The sequence below is a fragment of the Stegostoma tigrinum genome, chromosome 35 (genome assembly GCF_030684315.1).
Source record: "Stegostoma tigrinum isolate sSteTig4 chromosome 35, sSteTig4.hap1, whole genome shotgun sequence".
Lineage (NCBI taxonomy): Eukaryota > Metazoa > Chordata > Chondrichthyes > Orectolobiformes > Stegostomatidae > Stegostoma > Stegostoma tigrinum.
This window is the reverse complement of record NC_081388.1, coordinates 22,097,663-22,117,018: the sequence shown is the minus strand read 5'-3', so window position 1 is coordinate 22,117,018 and position 19,356 is coordinate 22,097,663.

Sequence of the window (19,356 nt, the reverse complement as noted above, 5' to 3'; positions counted from 1 at the left end):
TCCTGAAATGACTTCATTGGTTCATCTATAAGATGTGGCTGGTGCTTTTTTCATACCAGATGGCATGACTTTAAACTGGCACAGTCTATTTGGTGTCACGAAAGCCGAAATTTCCTTCTCTCTTTCATATAAAGGTACCAGCTAGTATCCTCTGAGTAAGTCTAAATTTGAAATATAAGCTACTTGTCCCACCTTCTCAACACATTCTTCCAACTGTGAAACAGGATATGAAATAACACGGTGCGAAGCTGGATGAACACAGCCGGCCAAGCAGCATCAGAGGAGCAAGAAAGTTTGACGTTTCGGGTTGAGGCCCTTCTTCAGCACGGGGGAGCGGAAGGGGATTCTGAAATAAATAGGGAGACGGGGGAGGCGGATAGAAGATGGATAAAGGAGAAGATGGATAAAGGAGAAGATAAGGTGAGAGGAGACTGACATTTCAAAGAGGCAGGGTTGGAGCCAGTGAAGGTGAATGTAGGTGGGAAGTTAGGGAGGGGATAGGTTGGTCCAGGGAGGACGGACAGGTCAAGGAGGCGGGATGAGGTTAGTGGGTAGGAGAGGGAGATGGGGCTTGAGGTGGGAGGAATGGTTAGGGAGGTGGGGACTAGCTGGGCTGGTTTTGGGATATGGTTGGGGAAGGGGAGATTTTGAAGCTTGTGAAGTCCACATTGATACCCTTGGGCTGCAGGGTTCCCAAGCGAAATATGAGATGCTGTTTCTTCTTTCAGGTGGCGTCAACGTGGCAATGCAGGAGGCCCAGGATGGATATGTCGTCCGAGGAGGTGTGGGGGAGTTGAAATGGTTCGCGACTGGGAACTGTAGTTGTTTGTTGTGAACTGAGCATAGGTGTTCCGCAAAGTGGTTTCCAGGCCTCCACTTGGTTTCCCCGATGTACAGCAGGCCACAATGGGAACAGTGGATACAGTCTATCTCATTGACAGATGTGCAGGTGAACATCTGTTTGATGTAGAAAGTGGAAAGAACAGGATATAAAGCAGGCTTTGTGACTGCATTGACTTTGCAAAAGTCCACATACAATCATTGGGTACCATCTGGTTTTGGCAGTATTTCTATGGGTGAGCTCCATTCAGTGCAACTCACTTTGACTATATTGTCTTTGAGCATGCTTTCAATCTGTGCCAAAGTGGGTTTTTAGAGGGTTAAGTTTATAAAGATATTGTTTAATTGGAACAGCATTTCCTATCATGTGTAATTAGATCAGAAGTTCCCAGCTTAGTCCCACATTTCTCTCCATATGATTGTAATAACTCTTTCAGGTTGTTTTGATTTTCTTCTGGAAGGTTACTCAATAGTTTATCTCAATTCTTGAACGTCCTCATTGTCCATTTTAATTTGAAGAATGTCCAATTCAGAATCATCTGAACTTGGTTCTTCACTCTGCGTTGTAATTAGTAACACATTGTCCTTTTGTTTTCCTTCCCTATCAAAATATTTTTTAGCATAATCCTGTGATACACTCAGATTTTGTTTCTGTCTGGTGTTCTCATTAAATAATTTACCTCACTCAATTTCCTTTTGATTTGATAGCACCCACAAAAACTTAGCTTTTAAAGACTCACCTCCTACCAGAAGTAACACTGACACTTATCGCCACTAACAAAATTGTGAATTTTTAATTTCTTGTCTCTTTCCTGTTATATCACATGCTGCGCTACTTTCAAATGCTATCTTGTAAACTCACCTGCTTTTTAATCTTTCCCTAAAATGTGACACGTAGTCCAAATGTGTAGTCTCTGAACTCCGACTCACTAGTTTCTTCTTAATTAGTTTCAGTGGTTCTCTCAACTCATGCTCTAAACTTAATTCAAATGGACTGAATTTACTTGATTCATTTGGTGTGTCCATAATTGAAAAAAGTCCCAATGAAATTCTTTTATCCCAGTCCTCTGGATAGTCCTGACTGTAAGCCCTCAACATGGTCTTTAAAGTTTGATGCTAATTTTTCAATGTTCCCTGCAGTTCTAGATGATACACATTGGATTCAACTTGTTTTATTCCTAAACTATACATAACTTCCTTGAATTACTTCCAAATAAAATTTGACCTTTGATGTGATTGTACCTCTGTGGGTAGTCTGGATCTAGAAAGCATTTTGAGTAACTCTTCAACAATTCTTTTAGCCGTGATCCTGCTGACTGGCCTCTGGAAATCTAATAGACACGTCTGTTATGGTCAACAAATACTGATTCCAAGATATTGTTTTCGGTAGTGGTCCTATGCAATCAATTAAGACTCTTGTAAAAGATTCCTCAGATGCAGGAATGGGTCTTAAGGGTACTAGTTTTTCCACTACTTGAGAGTTTCCAATTGCCCGAATATATGACATGTCTGGCAAAATTCATCCACATCCTTATGCAATCCAGGCCAATAAAAATGTTTCTGTATTTTGGCTTGAGTTTTCCTTACTTCCAAATGATCTCCTACTGGTAATTCATGAGTTACCTGCAACACCTTTCTATAATCCATCAGTAATACAACTTGATGAACCTTTGCCCATCTCTCATTCACCTGAATATATGATAGTATCCATTTACTCATTAAGAGATAATTTTTAATGGAGTAACATTCTGGGATACATTCAAATTCTTCTTCTGTGTATGATATTTGATACTACCGCTTTAGTTTTTCATCTTTTTGTTATAATTTGGTTAATTTCTCTGAACTAAAAATATCCACTTTGTCCTCCACCTGTTCTTGCTTTTTTTCCTCAACCATTTGATCAAACATAGTCTCTGATAATTGAATTTCAACTTCTTTATCTTTATTCTTTGATTTCTCCTGCTGCTTCGACCTGTGGCTTTGTAATCTTGTTACACAGTCAGGAAAAAATCCCGGAGTATACTTGCTGTACTACCTCAGTTGCCTGATTTTCCACTGGCTTTTCAACTACAGGAGGTATTACTCCCATCTGTGATCCAGCTTTATCATTGCCAAGGTAAACTGTATGTCTGGAATGGAGAATTTCTCTACTATTCCTACCACAATTTCTCCACTTTTCACCAAACTCTCCAGCTTCACTTTTATATAAGGGAACATTGTTCTTCTCACCATGAATTCCACAAATTACCACCTTTTCTGGCAATACTCCTTTTGAATTACATAATTTCTCATATTTCATTATTAAAGTTTGACTTGGTCCTGTATCTCTTAAAATCTTAATTTCTTCTGTCTGGCATACATGAGTGAACGTTACTCATGCAAGTAAATTCTTTACGGAGATCTGGCACTTCTCATACAGTCCTGATCAAGTTGTATATCCTGTTGCAGATTCTTAGCTTCCACTGTGCTTTCCTTTACCACTTCAACAAAACCCATTGGCTTATCTTGTTTTCCTACATCCATCTTCCCAGTGCTTTTTCTAAACCAACAACCCTATGACTTCACATGGCCTAATTTATTACAGTGAAACACCTGAACTTTTTGACTTCTCTTTCCCTCTCATGGGTTTCCATTTTGTCCTGTGGTAAACTATCTTTGCTATCTTCAATGAGATCTCCTTTTACCTTACCACCTGTGGATATCTCATTTTCCCAATTTCTTTCCTCACAGATTGAAATTGATGTTAGAAGTCAAACTCTAATTTATGAACCAACTCATAATCATCTGCCACTGCTAATCTTGCAGTCTTAACTGTCTGCTGTTCCACATGAGTTCTCACTACTACTGGATGTGAAATTTTGAACTCCTCCAAAATAATCGTCTCTCTAGGAGTGTCAGATGCTTGATCTATTTTCAATGGCCTTATCCACCTATCAAAGTTGCTTAGTTTGATCCTTTCAAACTCAATGTATGTTTGACCAACTTCCCTCTTTAGATTCCAAAAACATTGTCTATAGGCTTATGAAACTTGCTCATATGCACACAAGATGGCATTTTCACCGTATTATACTCCCCAGATGCCTCCTCTGATAGTGATGCAAATACCTCGTTAGCTTTACAGACGAACTGTGTTTAGATCAACAATACCCACATGGTCACTGGCCATTCATCTGTTTAGCCACTTCCTCAAGTGGGGAAAAAAACGGCTTCTAAATCCTTCTCATTGAACTTAGGTAATGCTTGGACATATTTAAACAAATCCCCACCAGGTCTTTGTCTATGATGGGATTGCTCTCCATTGCTGTCCTCATCAGTACCCCTGCTTTTTGCCTCTACTTCCGCCATTTTAAGTTGACTGAGTTTTCAGTTCCAATCTCTGAAGTTCAAAAAACTTTTTATTTTTCCTTTTCTTCTCTCTGTTTCTCTTTCCCCCTTTCTTCTGTCTCTATCTCCTTTGTTCTGCTAATCATAATTCAATCTGTTTCATTTCCTTTTCTCTTTCTTTTTCTTTTGTCAAGGTTATTTTTCTCTTTTTGCTTACTCAAGCTGCTTCATTTGCAATTGAATTTTAGATATTTCCAAAGATTCCAATGGCATTGCTCCATGATTGCCACAATTATCTCTCCTTTCCTTACACACTCAGGCAACTGTAACTCTAGCTTGTTTGCAATTTCCAAAAGCTCTGCCTTGGTCACTTTCTGTAAAACTTCTGAAGTGACCTATTCCATCCCCAGGAATCTCTTAGTGACTGAAGGAGCCATTATTTCACAAGGCACATCCTATTTAAACCAACCAAATATAGCATCCGAAATAAAAGACACTAATACTCACCACTCGCTGCCTTTGAGTCCAACAATCCTAAACCCAACCTGAAATTAGAGATTTTGATCCCAGCAAGAGCCCATAGTTTGTTATGGACCAGATCAATTCTTCTCAAAATATATTCTAAAGGTAGTCTAGCCGCAAACATTTTTTTTATTTTAAAGGTAAGTGTAAGGTATTGTATTCCAGATGCAATCTGATTGGCCAAACTACAAAATTTGATGCAGAATAAACTTGATACATACACGATAATTAAAATACAACAAAAGAAAGAATAAATTGGAATAATTAACTCTTTTGGAAAACTTAACCAAATAATAGATTATATAACTACTAAACAGTAATTGTTCCGATATAGTAACATACCAAAAACACACCCTTGGAAAAGGTAAATTCAGCAAAATAGATTTTTTCACAGGCAATTCTCCAGTTCAGGAGGAAAAACATCAAGAAGAAATAGGATGAGAGGGTGAAAGAGAGAGAGAGAAAAAAGCAGGGAGAGATATACTGCAGCATCCAAATGTACCATCAAGACCTCAGCAACAACTGCTACTGAAAAGCTAAAACTAAAAATTCTGGCTCTGTAGGACCTTGACCTCACCCATGCAGGCTGCTTCTATCGTTCCAACCTTAGAAAAGAAAAGACCCCAAGGCCTCACAAGCTGGGCTTTGAAGACACTCAATCTTTCTTCATAAAAAAGATCAGGACGAAACAGACAATAAAATACACAAATAAATAAATACATACACAATATATACTCAAAATCCAAAATAATGACTGTTAAAGCCATAATATCATCACAAATTAAATGGCTCACTGGAGGAGCACTCTTTGCAATATTCCCATCCTCAATAATAGGGAAACCTGGCACATGAGTATTTTTAAAATTCACTCACAGGATGAGGGCATCACTGACTAGGCAGAATTTATTGCCCGTCCGTAATTGCCCAGAGGGCAGTTAAGAGTCAATCACATTGCTGTTGGTCTGGAGTCACGTGTACGCCAGACCAGATTAAGGATGGCAGTTTCCTTTTCTAAAGGACATTAGTGAACCAGATGTATTCTTCTGGACAATCGATTCATGGCCATCACTAGATACTTATGGATGTGAGTTTGCTCGCTGTGCTGGAAGGTGAGTTTTCAGACGTTTCGTCACCATTCTAGGTAACATCATCAGTGAGCCTCCGACGAAGCGCTGGTGTTATGTCTCGCTTTCTATTTATCTGGTTAGGTTTCCTCGGGTTGGTGATGTCATTTCCTGTTCTTTTTCTCAGGGGATGGTAGATTGGCTCCAAATCAATGTGTTTGTTGATGGAGTTCCGATTGGAGTGCCATGCTTCTAGGAATTCTCGTGCAGGTCTCTGTTTGGCTTGTTCTAGGATGGATGTGTTGTCCCAATCAAAGTGGTGTCCTTCCTTATCTGTATGTAACGATACGAGTGATAGTGGGTCATGTCGTTTTGTGGCTAGTTGATGTTCATGTATCCTGGTGGCTAGCTTCCTGCCAGTTTATCCAATGTAGTGTTTGTCACAGTTCTTGCAAGGTATTTTGTAGATGACGTTTGTTTTATTTGTTGTCTGTACAGGGTCTTTTAAGTTCATTAGCTGCTGTTTTAGTGTGTTGGTGGGTTTGTGGGCTACCCTGATGACAAGGGGTCCGAGTAGTCTGGCAGTCATTTTGGAAATGTCTTTGATGTAGGGGAGAGTGGTTATGGTTTCTGAGCCCGTTTTGTCTGTTTGTTTGGGTTTGTTGCTGAGAAATTGGCGGACTGTGTTCATAGGGTACCCATTCTTTTTGAATACGCTGTATAGGTGATTTTCCTCTGTTCTGCGTAGTTCCTTTGTGCTGCAGTGTGTGGTGGCTCGTTGGAATAATGTTCTAATGCAGCTGCGTTTGTGGGTGTTGGGATGGTTGCTCCTGTAGTTCAGTATTTGGTCCGTATGTGTTGTTTTCCTGTAGACGCTGGTTTGAAGTTCCCCATTGGCTGTTCGCTCTACTGTGACATCTAGGAATGGCAGTTTGTTGTTGTTTTCCTCCTCTTTTGTGAATGTTATGCCAGTAAGGGTATTATTGATGGTCTTGAATGTTTCCTCTAATTTGTTTTGTTTAGTGATGACAAGGGTGTCATCCACATAGCGGACCCAAAGTTTGGGTTGGATGATTGGCAGAGCTGTTTGTTCGAGTCTCTGCATTACTGCCTCTGCTAAGAACCCTGATATCGGAGATCCCATGGGTGTACCGTTGGTTTGTCTGTAGGTTTTGTTATTGAAAGTGAAGTTGGTGGTGAGGCATAGGTCCACTAGCTTGATGATGTTGTCCTTGCTGATGAGATTGGTGGTGTCTGGTGTATGTGTCTTCTGTTCTTCTAATAGTGTCATCAGTGTTTCTTTGGCCAGGTTGATGTTGATGGATATGAACAGGGCTGTTACGTCAAAGGAGACCATTATTTCATCCTCTTCTATCTTGGTGTCTTTGATGGTGTTCAGGAATTCTTGGGTGGAGCGAATGGAGTGGTGGGAGTCTTCTACTAGATGTTTTAGTCTTTGGTGTAGTTCCTTGGCTAATCTGTAGGTTGGTGTTTCAGGTAGCGACACTATGGGTCTGAGGGGGGCTTCTGGTTCAAGGACGCTTGACAGTTGTCTTAAACCGAACAGACTACATTGAGAAAGCGAACGCACTGCTTGCAGATACCGACACTTACCAACAGGTGGCGATAGACCCAACCCCACAACGAGAGAACCGAATCACAGCCTTACTCAAAAAACTTCAAAAATCTGGAGAATTAAACAAGAGAGACTTCCAAAAAATGAAACCAGATGGATCCAACACACCATGCTTCTACGGACTACCAAAAATTCACAAACCAGGAGCCCCCCTCAGACCCATAGTGTCGCTTCCTGGAACACCAACCTACAGATTAGCCAAGGAACTACACCAAAGACTAAAACACCTAGTAGAAGACTCCCACCACTCCATTCGCTCCACCCAAGAATTCCTGAACACCATCAAAGACACCAAGATAGAAGAGGATGAAATAATGGTCTCCTTTGACGTAACAGCCCTGTTCACATCCATCAACATCAACCTGGCCAAAGAAACACTGATGACACTATTAGAAGAACAGAAGACACAATCACCAGACACCACCAACCTCATCAGCAAGGACAACATCATCAAGCTAGTGGACCTATGCCTCACCATCCACTTCACTTTCAATAACAAAACCTACAGACAAACCAACGGTACACCCATGGGATCTCCGATATCAGGGTTCTTAGCAGAGGCAGTAATGCAGAGACTCGAACAAACAGCTCTGCCAATCATCCAACCCAAACTTTGGGTCCGCTATGTGGATGACACCTTTGTCATCACTAAACAAAACAAATTAGAGGAAACATTCAAGACCATCAATAATACCCTTACTGGCATAACATTCACAAAAGAGGAGGAAAACAACAACAAACAGCCATTCCTAGATGTCACAGTAGAGCGAACAGCCAATGGGGAACTTCAAACCAGCGTCTACAGGAAAATAACACATATGGACCAAATACTGAACTACAGGAGCAACCATCCCAACACCCACAAATGCAGCTGCATTAGAACATTATTCCAACGAGCCACCACACACTGCAGCACAAAGGAACTACGCAGAACAGAGGAAAATCACCTATACAGCGTATTCAAAAAGAATGGGTACCCTATGAACACAGTCCGCCAATTTCTCAGCAACAAACCCAAACAAACAGACAAAACGGGCTCAGAAACCATAACCACTCTCCCCTACATCAAAGACATTTCCAAAATGACTGCCAGACTACTCGGACCCCTTGTCATCAGGGTAGCCCACAAACCCACCAACACACTAAAACAGCAGCTAATGAACTTAAAAGACCCTGTACAGACAACAAATAAAACAAACGTCATCTACAAAATACCTTGCAAGAACTGTGACAAACACTACATTGGACAAACTGGCAGGAAGCTAGCCACCAGGATATATGAACATCAACTAGCCACAAAACGACATGACCCACTATCACTCGTATCGTTACATACAGATAAGGAAGGACACCACTTTGATTGGGACAACACATCCATCCTAGGACAAGCCAAATAGAGACATGCACGAGAATTCCTAGAAGCATGGCACTCCAACCGGAACTCCATCAACAAACACATTGATTTGGAGCCAATCTACCATCCCCTGAGAAAAAGAACAGGAAATGACATCACCAACCCAAGGAAACCTAACCAAATAAATAGAAAGCGAGACATAACACCAGCGCTTCGTCGGAGGCTCACTGATGATGTTACTTAGAATGGTGACGAAACGTCTGAAAACTAACCTTCCAGCTCAGCGAGCAAACTCACATCCAAAACCTCAACCTGAGCTACAAATCTTCTCAAAACCCGCTACTAGATACTTAATTCCAGATATTTATTGAATTTAAATTCCACCAGCTGCCATGGCAGGATTTGAACTCAGGTCCTCAGAACATTATCTGGGTCTCTGGATTAACAGTCCAGCAGTAATATCACTTGGCCAAAATCTCTCCGTGAGTTCATCTAAGTGCCATCTATTGCACTCCCCAAGAGTGCAATAGATAAGGCTGAAGAATTTGCAACAATCTTCAGCCAGAAGTGCCAAGCAGATCATCTACCTTGGCTTCCTTCCGAGGTCCCTGGCATCACAGATGCCAGTATTTAGTCAATTTGATTCACTCCACGTGATGTCAAGATCAATGGATACTTCAAAGCCTCTAGGTCCTGACCATATCCTGGCAATTGTACTCAGGATTTGTGCTTCAGAATTTGCTGTATCCTGACCCAATCTGTTGCCATACAACTACAACTCTGGCATCAACTGACAATGTGGAAAATTGCCCAGGTTTGGGTAAAAAGCAGGACAAATCCAACTTGGCCATTTACACCCTCGTTCGTTCGCTCTAGGTTATCAGTAAAATGATAGAAGTTATAAACAGTGCTATCAAGCAGCAGTTGCTTAGCAACACCCTGCTCACTGATGTTCATTTTGGGATCCCCAGGAGGCACTCAGCTCCTGATCTTATTCAAGTCTTGCTTCTAACATAGACAGAAGAGTTGAAGTCCAGAGGTGAAGTGAGAATAACTACCCTTGACATCAATGATGCATTTGACAGAGTGTGGCATCAAGGAGCCACAAAATTGGAGTCAGAGGGAATCAGGGAGTAACTTCTCCACGGTTGGAGTCGTACCCGGCACAAAGGAAGATTGTTGTAGTTGGTGGTGGACAGTCGTCTTAGTTTAAGGACAGCTCTGTAGGAATTCCTCACAATAGTGTACTAGGCTAAGCCATCTTAAGCTGCTTCACTATCAACCTTCCCTCCATCATAAGATCAAAAGTGGATGTTCAGTGATGGTTGCACAATGTTCAGAACCATTCCTGACTCCTCAGATCCTGAAGCAGCCCATGCCCAAATGCAGCAAACCCTAGACAATATCCAGGCTCGGTCTGACAAGTGACACTTACATTAAACAATGACCATCTCTAGTAAGAGACAATCTATCCATTGCCCCTTGACATTTAATGGCTGTCACTATCAACATCTAGGGAGTCATCATTGACCAAAAACTCAACCTGACTTGCCACATAAACGCAGTGGCTACGAAGCAGGTCAGCGTTTAGGAACACTTTCACGAGTAATTTGCCTTCTATCTCCCCATAGCCTGTTCATCATCTATACAGCACATTTCAGAAATGCGATGGAATATATCTCATTTGCCGATGAATGGAGCTCAACAACATTCAAGAAGCTCGATGCCACTCAGGACAAATCAGCCCACATGATTGGTACGACGTCTATTCCCTTCACCACCAACCCTCAGTATGTACCGTCAACAAGATGAACTCACAGGGAGGTGATGGCCTCGTGGCATTATTGCTGGATTGTTAATGTTCTGGGGACCTGGGTTTGAATCCCAACATGGCAGAGGGTGGAATTTGAATTCAATAAATATCTGGAATTAAGAGTCTAGTGATGACTGTGAATCCATTGTTGATTTTTGAAAAATCGCATCTGGTTCACTAATGTCCTTTAGGAAGGGAACTTGCCATCATTACCTGGTCAGGCCTACATATGACTCCAGACCCACAGCAATGTGGTTGACTGTTAACTGCCCGCTGGCAATTAAGGATGGGCAATAAATGCTGCCTAGCCTCCTTCGACCTTCCAAAATGCATCACCTCACATTTTTCTGATTAAACACCATCTGCTTTTTCTCTGCCCATGCCTCCAACTGATCTATATCCTGTTGTATCCTCTGAGAATCCTCCTCACTATCTACAATTCTGCTGATCTAAGTATCATCTGAGAACTTAGTAATTAGACCAGTTACATTTTCCTCCAAATCATTTATGTAGATCATGAACAGCAGAGATCCCAGCACTAATCCTTGTGGAACACCATTAGTTACAGCCCTCCATTCTCAAAAGCATCCTTCTGCCACTACCCTCTGTCTCCTATGTCTAAGCCAGTTCTGTATCCATCTTACCAGCTCACCACTGATACCATGTGACTTCACGTTTTGTATACCAGTCTGCCACGAGGGATCTTGTCAAAGGCTTTACTGAAGTCCATGTAGACAACATCAACTCCTTTTCTGGCATCAATCATCTATGTCACCGCCTCAAAAAACTTGATTAAGTTAGTGAAGTACGACCTCCCCCGCCCATTTCCTTCTAAATGCTTATAGATCTTGTCCCTGAGAATCTTTTCCAATAATTTCCCTATCCCTGATGTGATGCTCACAGGCATGTAATTTCTTGGATTATCCCCATTACCCTTTTTAAACAATGGGAACAACGTTAACTATTTTACAATCCTCTGGGACCTCACCTATGTCCAAAGACAATGACTGTCAATGCTCCAGCAATTTGTTCCCTTGCTTCCCTCAATATTTTGGGATGCATCCCACCAGGACCCAGGGACTTATCTGAATACTTCTTAAGATACACACCACCTCTTCCTTTTTAATAGCAACCTGGCTTAGAAATTCGACATGCCCTTCCCTGAGATCATCCTCCATCAATTCCTAGTCTTTGGTGAATACCAATACAAAGTATTTAAGACCTCACGTATCTCCTCTGGGTCCACACGTATATTCCCTCCTTTGTCCTTGAGTGGACCAACCTTTTGTCTGGCTACCCTCTTGCTTTTCATATATGTATGAAGAACCTTGGGATCCTTCTTAATCCTGTTTGCTAATGACTTTTCATGACCACTTTTAACTCTTCTAATTTCTTGCTTAAGTACTTTCCAACGTTCCTTATATACTTTAAGAATTTTGACAGTTCCCATCCTCCTAGACCTTACATATGCATCCTTTTTCTTTTTGACCAAGGACATAATATCCGTGGTCATCCAAAGTTCATGTAACTTGCCATTCCTATCCTTCATTCTTGCAGGAACATGCTGCTCCTAAACTCGAATCAGCTGCCAATTGAAATACTCTCATATGTCCGGTTTGGATTTACACTCAAGCAGTTGCCTCTAATCAACATCCAGTTCCTGCCTAATATTGTTGTAGTTTGCCTTCCCCCAGTTTAACACCCAAGGACTGCAGTTATCCCTATCCATAAGTAACTCTAAAATTCACGGTATTATGGTCACTACTCCTGAAATGCTCCCCCATTGAAACTTCACTCACCTGGCCAGGCTCATTTCCCAAAACTGTGTCCAGTATAACCCATTATAACGAAGTGTGAAGCTGGATGAACACAGCAGTCCAAGCAGTTTCTCAGGAGCACAAAAGCTTACATTTCGGGCCTAGACCCTTCATCAGAGAGGGGAATAGGGAGAGAGGGGGAGGTGGACTAAAGATGGATAGAGGAGAAGATAGATGGAGAGGAGAGTATAGGTGGGGAGGGGATAGGTCAGTCAGGGGAGGATGGACAGGTCAAGGAGGCGGGATGAGGTTGGTAGGTAGGAAATTGCGGTGCAGCTTGAGGTGGGAGGAGGACATAGGTGAGAGGAGGAACAGGTTAGGGAGGTGGGGATTAGCTGGGCTGGTTTTGTGATGCAGTGGGGGGAGGTGGGCTGGTTTTGGGATGCAGTGGGGGAGGGGGAGATTTTGAAGCTGGTGAAGCTTGGCCTGCTGTGTTCATCCAGCTTCACACTTTGTTATCTTGGATTCTCCAGCATCTGCAGTTCACATTATCTCTGATCACAGTATAACCCATTCCCTGGTTCATCTGATTACATACTGTGTCAAGAAACCCTCCTGAATGGTCCATACAAATTCTGCTCCATCCAAACCCCCAGCACAAATTGATTGCCAGTCAATACAGGGGAAGTTAAAATCATCTACCACAACAACCCTGTTTTTACATCTTTCTAAACTCTGTCTATATATTCTCTCCTCTATTTCCTGCTGGCAGTTGGGAGGCCTGTAGTTTTCCCTTAGCTTTGTGATTTCACCTTTCCTGTTCCCGAGTTCTACCCATACTGCTTCACTGCATGAGTCCACTGATGTTTCATCCCTCAGTACAGCTGTGAGATATTCCTTTACCAGTAATGTAACTCTCTCACCTCTTTTACATCCCTTTCTATCACAACTGAAACGTGTAAACCCTAGGACATTCGGCTGCCATTCCTGTTCCTCTTTCAACTCCTTGTTGGAGAATCTAGACCAGAGAGCTTAATGTCAAAGTAAGTGGTAAGGAATTTCTTCTTGTAGGGCAGTAAATCTGTGGATTCTTTAATATAGATAGCTGTTGAGATTTGGTCATCAAGAATATTCAAGGCTGAGATAGATTATTAATAGTAATGGATTTGGGGTTTTCGGGATAAGGCAAGTAAATGGAGTTGAGGATTGTCAAATCAGCAATGATTTTATTGAATGGCAAAACAGACTTGATGGGTTGAATGACCTTCATCTGTTTCTTTGTCTTATCGTCTTATAGACTATTTGGCTTTTCTAAATACAGAACTGGCTTGGAGCTAGAAAGAGAGGGTGGCGGTGGAGGGTTGCTTTTCAGAATAGAGGCCGGTGACCAGTGGTGTACCACAAGAATCAGTGCTGGGTCCACTGTTTTTTGTCATTTATATAAATGATGTGGATGTGAACATAGAAGATATGGTTAGTAAGTTTACAGATGACACCAAAATTTGAGGTGCAATGGACCGTGAAGAAGGTTATCTCAGAGTACAAAGGGGTCTTCATCAGATGGGCTGATGGGCCAAGGAGTGGGGGATGGAGTTTTCTTTAAATAAATGTGAGGTGCTGCATTTTGGAAAGGTAAATCAGTACGGGACTTATACATTTAACTGGGAGTGTTGCTGAACAAAGAGACCCTTGAGTGCAGCCTTATAGTTCCTTGAAAATGGAGTCACAGGTAGACAGTACAGTGAAGAGGGCATTTGAATGCTTACCTTTATTGGTTAGTGCATTGAGTGTTGGAGTTGGGAGGTCAAGTTGGGGCTGTACAGGACATCACTTAGGCCACATTTGGAATACTGTGTGCAATTTTGGTCTCCCTGGTACAAGAAGGATATTGTGAAACTTGAAAAGATTCAGAAAAGATTTACAAGGATGTTGCCAGTGTCAGAGGATTTGAGCTATAGGGAGAGGCTGAATAAGCTGGGGTTATTATCCCTGGAGCTTTGGAGGCTGAGGTTACCTTATCGAGGTTTATAAAATCACGAGGGGCATGGATAGAGTGCCATATACAAGTCTTTTCCCTGAGGTAAGGGACTCCTAAACTAGTGAGAATAGATTTATGAAGAGAGAGGAAAGATTTAAAAGGGGTCAGAGGGGTGTCTTCTTCATGCAGTGGGTGGTACGTCTATGGAATGAACTGCTAGAGGAAGTGGTGGAGGCTGGTACAGTTACAACATTTAAAAGGCACATGGATGGGTATATGAGAGATAGTAGGAACTGCAGATGCTGGAGAATCTGAGATAACAAGGTTTAGAGCTGGATGAACACAGCAGACCAAGCAGCATCAGAGGAGCAGGAAGGCTGATGTTTCAGGCCTAGACCCTGCTTCAGAAATGGGGGAGGGGAAGGGGGTTCTGAAATAAATAGGGAGAGAGGGGGAGGTGGATAGAAGATGGATAGAGGAGACAGACAGGTCAAAGAGGCAGGAATGGAGCCAGTAAAGGTGAGTGTTGATGGGGAATTAGGGAGGACATAGGTCAGTCTAGGGAGGACAGACAGGTCAAAGGGGTGTGATGAGGTTAGTAGGTCGGAAATGGGGGTGGGGCTCAAGGTGGGAGGGGGAGATAGGTGGGAGGAAGGACAGGTTAGCGGGGTGGGGACAAGCCGGGCTGGTTTTGGGATGCGGTAGAGGGAGGGGAGATTTTGAAGCTTGTGAAGTCCGCATTGATACCATTGGGCTGCAGGGTTCCCAAGTGGAATGAGAGGTGCTGTTCCTGCAACCTTCGGGTGGCATCTATACCTTGTTATCTCAGATTCTCCAGCATCTGCAGTTCCTACTATCTCTGAAACAATTTTAACCCCACTGTGAAGTCTCTTCTAAGAATGCCTACCTTGAAGAAGTTACCCTCCTCCATCTGGAAAAACCTCAGTGGATCTCTCTTCCACTGCAACTCTCTCGTAATCTCTTCGGCCTTGAAACTGCTTGACCACGTCCTGAAGGAAACCAGGTACTACAGCCACATTACCTTTCTTAGTACCTGCCTACAGAACCAGATCATCCCTAATGGACTACAGCCTACATTTAGGCCTTCCCAATTTTTCCCCAACTGTGACAATGTCTACATTCAGAACATTGAGATTCTTCAGAAGCGTTTCTCCTTGTGACTCCTGAAACACACACTCGCAGCAATGCGCCAGCATCTCCAGTCACTACAATCAAGCCTACCCCAGCTCAGAGCCTCCCTCTCCCAGACCTGCAGAGGACCTCTCCCGTTTTTTATTCTTTGTAGGATCCACAGCCTGAGCTCACAATTCTACTCAGTTTTATTGGATACCAAAAACTGTAAGTACAGTAAAATTACTGGTGCCTGCCACCCAAAATGGGCTTCCTCCGCACCCCAAAACCCCAACCCTACCCAGGACCTTCCCCACATTGTGCCTGCGCCATCGGTCATGTGACCACTTTTGGAGCACACACAGATAACGTCAAATCTGCTGCCGCCGGGTGCACCACTTCCGGGACAGTGAACACCATCAACATCGTTGCTCATGCTACCGCCTCCATTTCCAAGGCCAACACCACAAACATTGAGGATGCGCCTGTCGACACTGCTACTGCCACCACCTACCCCACTCTGCCGACGCCAATGCAACTCCACCCACCACCAACGTTGACGCAACTCTGCCTACTACCGATGCCAACCAACTCCGTCAACCCGCCCACACCGACATCACTCCGCCCACCACCGTCACTCCACCCATCGCCTCCACAGCCAGCAGCTCCAGAAGAGACAGCAGCATCCAGCCCTGCCAAGTCTTCACCATCCCCTGAATGGTCAGTCCTCAGTAAAGGGCTCACCTTTGTCCCCCTCCACCCACACATCAATTAATACCGCTCACACTTGGATGTTTTTCTGCTGTCTCTGCCTCCGTGCTCACTTCTTTAACTGTGAGCCTCCCTCGACTGACCCCTTCTCCTGCCTCCAACACACCTCCGCCTCCTGGACACCACCCCAAGGCCTCCTCCCCTCCCTTGACCTCTTCATCACCAGCTGCTGTTGTGGCATCAATTGCCTCAACCTCTCCACCCCTCTCACCCACTCCAACCTCTCCCCCACAGAACGTGCAGCCCTCCGTTCCTTCCATTCCAATCCCAACCTCACCATAAAACCCGTGGACAAGGGAAGTGCAGTTCTAGTATGGTGCACTGACCTCTACATTGCTGAGGCCAGGCGCCAACTCTCTGACACCTCTTCCTACCGCCCCCTTGATCATCACCCCCGAGCACCAAACCATCCACAACCTCATCACCCCAGGTGACCTCCCACCCACAGCCTCCAACCTCATCATTCTCCAACCCCACACTGCCCGCTTCTATCTCCTTCCCAAAATCCACAAACCAGACTGCCCTGGTCAACCCATTGTCTCCGCCTGCTCCTGCCCCACTGAACTTATCTCCACCCATCTCGACTCCATTTTCTCCCCCTTGGTCCAGAAACCCCCACCTACGTCTGTGACACCACCACACCCTCCATCTCCTCCAGAACTTCCAATTCCCCGGCCCCCAACACCTCATTTTCACCATGGACATCCAGTCCCTATACACCTGCATTCCCCACGTAGATGGCCTTAAGGCCCTCCGCTTCTTTCTATCCTGCAGACCCGACCAGTACCCCCCCATCGACACCCTCATCTGCCTAGCCGAACTCGCCCTCACCCTCAACAACTTCTCTTTCAATTCCTCCCACTTCCTACAGACAAAGGGGGTGGCCATGGATACCTTCATGGGCCCAAGCTATACCTGCTTCTTTGTAGGTTACATGGAACAAACCCTCTTCTGTAGCTACACTGGTCCTAAACCTGTATGGGCGCCGCCTCATGCACCCATGAAGAGCTCAAACAGTTCATCCACTTCACCAACACCTTCCACCCCAACCTCAAGTTCACCTGGACCATCTCTGATACCTCTCTCTCCTTCTTGGACCTCTCTGTTTTCCTCTCTGGCAACCACCTGAAAACTGATATCCATTTCCAGCCCACCAACTCCCACAGCTATCTAGAATACACCTGCTCCCACCGACCTTTCTGCAAACATGCCATCCCCTATACCCAATTCCTTTGCCTCCACTGCGTCTGCTCCCAGGATGAGACATTCCACTCCCGTACATCTCAGATGTCCTCGTTTTTGAAGGACCGCAACTAACCCCCCCGACCCCCGCAGTGGTCGAGAACGCCCTCGATGTGTCTCCTACATTTCCCGTAACTCACCCCTCACACCCCCTCCCTACAATAACAACCAAAATAGAATCACCCTCGTCCTCACATACCACCCCAACAACCTCCGGATCCAACGCATCATCCTCTGACACTGCCACCATCGGCAATCCAACCCCACCACCAAAGACATTTTGTCCCTCCCTACCCTTACCTGCTTTCCGGAGGGATTACTCTATCTGGGACTCCTTTGTCATGAATGGGAAGCCCCACCATGCCCGGCACTTTTCCCTGCAACCACAGGAAGCGCTACACCTGTCCCCACACCACCTCCCTCACCCCCGTCCCAGGCCCCAATACTTTCCACATCAAGCAGATGTTCACCTACACATCTGCAACTGTGTTATACTGTATCCGCTGTCTCTGTTGTGGCCTCCTGTACATCGGGGAAACAAGCAGGGGCTTGGGAACCACTTTGGAGAACACCTACGTTCGGTTCGCACTAAACAACTACACCTCCGAGTCATTAACCATTTCAACGCTGCCTCCCATTCCTCAGACAACATGTCCATCTTGGGCCTCCTGCAGTGCCACAACGATGCCACCCAAAGGTTGCTGGAACAGCACCTCTCATGCTGCTTGGGAACCCTGCAGCCCAATGGTATCAATGTGGACTTCACAAGCTTTAAAATCTCCCCTCCCCTACTGCATCCCAAAACCAGCGCAGCTTGTCTCCGTCTCCCTAACCTGTCCTTCCTCCCACCTATCCCCTCCTCCCACCTCAAGCCCCACCCCCAGCTCTTACCTACTAACCTCATTCCGCCTCCTTGACCTGTCCGTTCTCCCTGGACTGACCTATCCTCCCCCTAACTGCCCACCTACATTCATCTTTACTGGCTCCATGCCCACCTTTTTGACCTGTGTGTCTCCTCTCCACTTATCTTCTCCTCTATCCATCTTCAATCTGCCTCCCCCTCTCTCCCTATTTATTTCAGATCCCCCTTCACCTTCCCCCTCTCTGAAGAAGGGTCTAGGCCTGAAATGTCAGCCTTCCTCCTCCTCTGATGCTGCTTAGCCTTCTGTGTTTGTCGAGCTCTACACCTTGTTACCTTGGATGGGTATATGAATGGGAAGGGATTAGAAGATATGGGCCAAATGCTGGCAACTGGGACTAGAAATATTTAGGAAATCTGGTCAGCGTGGATGAGTTGGACTGAAGGGTCTATTTCCATGCTGTAGAGCTTTATGACTCTAAGACTTTATGACATCAGGATCCTGTAAAGAGGCATGAATAGGTTAAGCGAGTGGGCAAAAACTCAACAGAGCATAATGTGGACAAGCGTGAATCACTTTGATGAAAAACGCAGGAAAGCAATATGTTATATGAATATAAAGTAATTACACAACTCTGAGGTACAGAGGAATATGTGTGTTCTGTCTGTCAATCACAAAAAGTTGATATGCAGTTCAGCTCTGAGGAACGGTCACTGGACCCGAAATGTTAACTCAGTTTTTTACTCCACAGTTGCTGCCAGACCTGCTGAGCTTTTGTTTTTGTGTTGTTGTTGAAGTTGTTATGCAGGCTCAGAAAGTGATTAAAATGCAAATTGATTATTGTTGTTGCCTATTGCACGACAAATAGGATATAAAAGAAAGAAAAATTTGCTACTACTATAGAGGGCATTGCTGATACTGATTTATAGCACAGTGTACACTTTGGTTGTCCTTCATGGAGAGGACATAATTGTATTAAAAGCAGTGTAGTGAAAGTTCAATTGACAGATTCCTGAGATGAAGGGATTATGTTAGAGGAAAAGGGGACTTGACAGACCAAATGA